Genomic DNA, 6,486 nt, shown 5'->3' with positions numbered 1-6,486 from the left:
TATCCAGAATACGAACCAAGTACAACGATCCGTTAGCGGCGCATTTTTACACGAATGACCACACAGTTAAAGATTTTTCGATAATGGGGCTGGAAAAGCTATACGGGAATGACCAATACAGAAAAAACAATAGAAAATTTGTGGAAAAATAAAATTAAGAACCTATAGACCGTATGGAGTTAATACAAAAGAATAACGCGGTAGACGGCAACCAACGCCACGGCGGGCGTCGTTCATTGACGTTACGTCACTTCCATTGTTTTGTTTGATATATTTGTATGTGAAATAAATGCTGCTGAAGAAGGCCGCAAGGCCGAAAGCTACGGCAAATTTAAATAGCGTTTTTTGCTTATATATATATATATATATATATATATATATATATATAAGTTTTAATCAATCGTTTATCAAATCATATTTGTGCTCACTTGTTTCGGAAAGTTATAATTATGAATCCTGGCTGAAGTTCCGTCATCGTTCAACCAGCCCATTAACTAGATCATAATGTTGTTCATTCACATGTAGCATTGCCTAGTGACACTTTACTGAAGGTACCCGAGTGTTTCCCTCGGCCCATAAGCTATGTATAACATGCCCATATACGGTCAAAGCCGGTCACTATTTTAACCACATGTAAATTTAGGTGAGTGAATTTAGAATTTGAGTTTGAATGAAATTGAATATGACACAGTGACAGTTTTCTAGGTGTAAGAGGGCGTGTAACATGGTATACCTTTAGATTATCTCTCATGATCAGTCCCAATCAAACAGAGTCTGTAATTATCAATTAATATTGTTGTTTTCGTTGCTTTGGCGGGAGCATCTGTTTTCCAAATTTTCATATACCATAACGGTAGGTGTTATGTGCAGTGTGGCAGCTATAAAAGTTGCCCCATAGTTCACTTTTATAGTGTTATTTTTTTTCTCGTCCCTCCAGATTATTGATTAACTGTTGAACATTAAATACCGCTTAATTAGCCGGTGTAAGGGGTGCGTGAGGAGTGATGCATTTTCATAATTCATACTGAGAATTTAATTTCCATTGATATTGTTGTTTGCCTCTGAGGGATCACCAATTTTTTTCAGATTGTTTTTGTGCTGAATTGGATTAAGTTATATTGACCTCAATCTGTTTTGAACATTCTTTAGCGACCGCGATTGCTCTGTTGTTCTATATATCAGGACACATCTGTAAGCGGAATGAAACTTTATTTACATGTCAGGAACATTGTGTAAAAGAAAGGAACATGCCTATTAAATTATAAACCTACACCTTTCCAGTGTAATATAAACTATAGCATCTGGTGATTATAAAAATTATAATCAAGATAATGGTCAATATATAGACATGTTTGCCCAATGAGGAAGGAACATATTTGAATTTTAAACAATATGTTTTAGAATAGTGAAAGTATATATGACAGGGAAATGCTTCATTTATCCCAATAACGGGCTTGGCGGACGAATCTGAATTTGTTTAAACAAAGTCATTTTCTAAAATGATAGTTAACTTCATAATTTAAACATTTCGGTATTGTAAATGAGATATTATATGAACGGAAGTTTTCTGTACATGTTATTATGAAAATGCTTAATTACTTTATAATAAAAAGGCACATAATTAGTTTCATATTTTTTTATTTTAATTTGATTTTAAAACAGTTTACACAACGCTATTTATTGTCAAAAAAGCCTATAAAATCATTTATAAAACACAATATTTCTTCACGGTATAATAAATGGAAGTTAATATGTGGAGCATAATCGCATATTTTCGGCCTTTTACGTCAATCTCCGGATATTGATAATTCATGTTACGATTGGCTGATTATCGAGGTGTACGTAGTTTTATCAACAGTTGGAAATCCCCAAGTTTCTATTTCAATTTATGTTCAAGTTTTCAAGTTGCTCAAGAAAAAAGGTATTTATTTTGATTATTTGTTTTTCATGTATGTAAATCTTGTTTCATTCTTAATTACGTAGCGATAAGTAATCTATGTTTAAACGAATAAGTAATAGTAAAGCACTAATTAGAAAAAAGTAAACCATTTAAACAGCTCAAAAGGAGTGACGTAGGAGCAGCAATATCTGTTAAAGATGTTTAATTTCATTTAAAAATAAATCGTTAAACATTTACTGAGCGTTTCGAACACTTAAATAGTTAGTTTTCAAAATGAAATTAGTTGTAAATACGCCGTTTTTTAACCTTTTATTTCGTAAATTTGGTAAATCGCCAATTTTTCTTATTGGCCTAATATATCATATCTTTTAACTTACTTAATAATTAACCTAGTTCATGCGTAATAGACTTACAATAGGCATTTTCGTTTGACAAAACATTAGAACAAAGATAAAAAAAAATAGTGTCCCTGTTTGAAATGAAATGAATAAAAGAAGTAATGTACTTGATGGTTGATTTAAATTTGTTGATTTGATGTGGTATGACATTTATTATTTTAGGACTACAATGTGTATCTTGTGATTTCTTTCATCACTGAATCGTTGTAATAAATTGACAGAAAATTCCCCAACATGTATAATATTTAAGAAAATAGGTTATTTCTCAAGTGGTAATTTTCAAGTTTATTTCTTGAAATGATTGTTTTAGTCGTAGGTAAGTAAGTGCCAGTACATAACCATGGTTGTTTTTCTCTAAAAATAGTGTCTATATAAATAACATTTACCGGATCATTTTTTACTTTGATGTTGAAGAATTATTTCAATTGCTTACAAACTAAATTTTCATCTGTTAACAAGCATAAATTATACAATATTATTCGATTTGTTTCACATTTTCTTACGCAGGATCTGAATCATGTATTTTTTATAAATGATAAAAGTAATTAAGCTGAATGTCTTAATTTTCCATCACCATCTGCCATTCTTAAATAGTTAGTTTAGTACAGACTCAATCTAACCGAGTCTGCAATTCTTATGTTATTTTGTTGTGATTAATGCTTCCGAGGGATCACTTTGTTTCCAGAATTTTGTACTTCACAACAGCAGGTGTCAAGTGCCGTGTGGCAGCCGTAAAAAGTTGCCCCGTACTTCACTTCAGTGTTGTTATATTTTCTGGTCCTTCGGGATCATTGATGCCAACACTATAAAGTGTTGAGAATTGAGTACAGCTCAAGCCGGTGCTAGGGGGCGTGAGGGATGTTGCACTTATTCATTATCCCTCATGTACAGACTCAATCTAACCGAGTCTGCAATTCTTATGTTATTTTGTTGTGATTAATGCTTCCGAGGGATCACTTTGTTTCCAGAATTTTATAATTAAGGTGTTTCGGATGTCATACTTTCATGCAATGTACACGTTATCTACTAGTTGACTAGTGTTTGTTATAAAGTATAACAACTAAATTTTAGTAGATATTACAGTCAGAACGTTCTATAGGTGAGTTCATTTTTAATATTATGTGTGTAATGGTAAAAAAAAACATCAACAAAATTTCAAAGTTTCTGAGTTTAAATACTCATAATAACAAAATTCATTATGAAAATAACCGTTATATTGATATAACGAGAGAGATAACCATTCTTAGACAATTTCTCCTATAAATATGTAGTAAACAAAACTATGTTATCCCAAAAAATATGATAAACAAGATCAACAATGAAAGTCTGCAGTCTTGACTAATCAATAATGGTAAAATTTTCATAAGATAGTTGCCCTTTGGTGAACAAAAATAAGGTATCTAACAAGTAGACGGGGGATGGATGGTTATTTTCTTATTGACGACCAACAGGATGAGTGATCCTCCATCAAACACAAATTCGGCGCTCTATTTACATATCTTGAATGGACATGTAATCTCAAAATGTGAAGATTATGCGTCGATAAACCGTGACAAGAATATCCTCTGATTTTCCCTCTCTGCTTTGTTGTGACATTTGAAACCGTGACCAGAACATCCTCTGTATTCCCTCTCTCCTTTGTTGTAACATTTGAAACCGTGACAAGAACATCCTCTGATTTTCCCTCTCTCCTTTGTTGTGACATAAAATCATGACCAGAACATCCTTTGATTTTCCCTCTTGCCTTTGTAGTGACATTTGAAACCGTGACCAGAACATCCTATAATTTTCCCTCTCTCCTTTGTTGAGACATTTGAAACCGTGACCAGAACATCCTCTGTATTCCCTCTCTCCTTTGTTGTAACATTTGAAACCGTGACAAGAAAATCCTCTGATTTTCCCTCACTCCTTTGTTGTGACTTTTGAACACAAAATTTGTTCTGTTCTGATTGAAAGAGCATTTATTTTCTTCTTACTAAAGAAATATCCAAAATATCTGCCACTCATTTTCAAGTCACGATATGCATTTAGTGTATAAATCACTTTTCGCAGGAAATATTTTCATTATCTTTTTAACAAATATGCATGTCTATCATTTTCTATTTTAAAAATTACATTTTATTTATTCTTTTAAAACGTATTACATAAAAGGAACAAATGAAATAGTAATTAATTACATCACTGTGTCAAATTCGTGTCAGGGTTTGTTAGAATTCAATCAAGATTAATAATGAAAATGTCTAAACCAAAACTTTAAAATCACCCTTGAAGTGAATTATCAGGTAAAGAAGACGTTTAATGCCTCTTGAAGTGAAGTAAAGGAACCAACTAAATTACTTAAGATTCATATAAATTAACATCTATATGGTTTGAAAATCAAAATTTGTTTTTCAAACATTTCCTAGAAATTAATATCATTTTTGTTCCTTTATGTATTTAATGTTAATTATGATTATGAAACTACATTTGAACGATAATTATCTCTTTAACTTCTGCAGTTTCATTTCTATCAAATTACAAATTCCAATTCGAAGAGTTTATTTTGATTGATTTTATTGATATATATATATATAAATTGATAGAAAAATTGAATAAGATAAGGACTTAACGATTTCAACTTTATTTTTGCTGCAGATTTAACTAATAATAATATTAAATTAAATTTACAGGATGTCGGAAATTCCTGAATACACTCGCAATGTGTCACTTAGACTGTCTAAAGTACTTGATGAGATAGGAGTGAACGAAAGAATGGTACTAAAAAGAAGGCGACTAGGGCTATTGGAAGAATCAATACGTACGATAGGACACCGATTAATACTTGATGATATAAATTTGTATTCTTTAGGTAGTAGAATAGAAGGAACTACAACACTTGGACTTAATTCTGACCTGGATATTCTTTTCAATAATCCCAGGTTTAGTGTTATACAAGACTGGAGTGAATGGGAACCTGGTAAACAAAACCTGTTAATGATACAGGATGATACTGTATCACCAGGATATTGCTTATTACAGATACTGAGACAGGATGCTCCACTCCCAGTAGATAATGTGTTCCATCATAACTTGTATAGAGATAGAATAGGAAGAGTACTATTAAAGAATGCAATAGTCCATATCAGTGCTGGTGCTGAATTTGTTAGACATGGCCCAGCACACTCAGTGGATGAAAGACATGGTTTCTGTAGTACCGACCTTGTCCTAGGAATTTCTTGTCACCAGTGGCCATTGCAAGCTAGACAATGGATTGCTCAGCAAGGTGAAGGTCAATGGCCTACATGCGATATGAAACAATATTGTAAAGATATGGGGTCTTTCGTTGTAGGAGTTGGAGGCAAAGACAGTGAAAATGAAGAACTTGAATGGAGAATATCCACTTCCCTTGCCGAGCGATATTTAATGTTTAATCTGAATATAACACAAATCAGATGCTATGTCCTAATGAAAATGATTTTAAAATCATTTATAAATACACAATGCCCTGATAGCATTTCAAGTTTTATGTGTAAAACGGTCATGTTTCATTGTATTTCAAGTACAGACAACAACGCTTGGAATGAAAACACCTTGCTCATCTGTCTGAATTATTGTCTGACAATTCTTTACAATTGTGTTTTAAATGATAACTGTCCACATTTTATCATCCCGGAGAACAATTTAATGGCTAGACGTTTTACTCCAGTGACAAAACAAGTCATACTAGATACACTCTCTTACATTATAAGCAGTAACGGAAGTGCATTACTTGAAATAGAATGCGATCAACTTGGTTTTAGAATTCAAAACATTTTTTTGAGGTTTGTAGAGATTGTTCCTGAAGATATGTCTTGTGAGATTTCAGGCTCCCTCGTAAGAGATATTGGTCTTTTCGTCATTGGCATGCATATTTGTGTCCTCAACGATACGAATAAAATCAATCACATAAGAGTTCTATTGCAGACATTATATAAATACCTTATAAAATTAACTCAATATATGAATCAAGGGGAAAATAAATTAGCATGTAGTACATTTGCTAAATTTCTAAGCATGCATTTAGGTTCTGCTCTAGCTTCAATGAACATACATAGTCAAGTTGGTTTATGCCGAGAATCTACCGTTTTGATGTCGTTATGTCTAAACGTTGACCTATTTTCGAGTAAAATGAAACTAGCATCAGTTTTCTATTGTACAGGAGAAATTGAG

Source organism: Ruditapes philippinarum, unplaced genomic scaffold (genome assembly GCF_026571515.1).
Source record: "Ruditapes philippinarum isolate M1 unplaced genomic scaffold, ASM2657151v2 ctg5494_1_1_1_1, whole genome shotgun sequence".
Classification (NCBI taxonomy): domain Eukaryota; kingdom Metazoa; phylum Mollusca; class Bivalvia; order Venerida; family Veneridae; genus Ruditapes; species Ruditapes philippinarum.
This window is presented reverse-complemented; position numbering follows the sequence as displayed.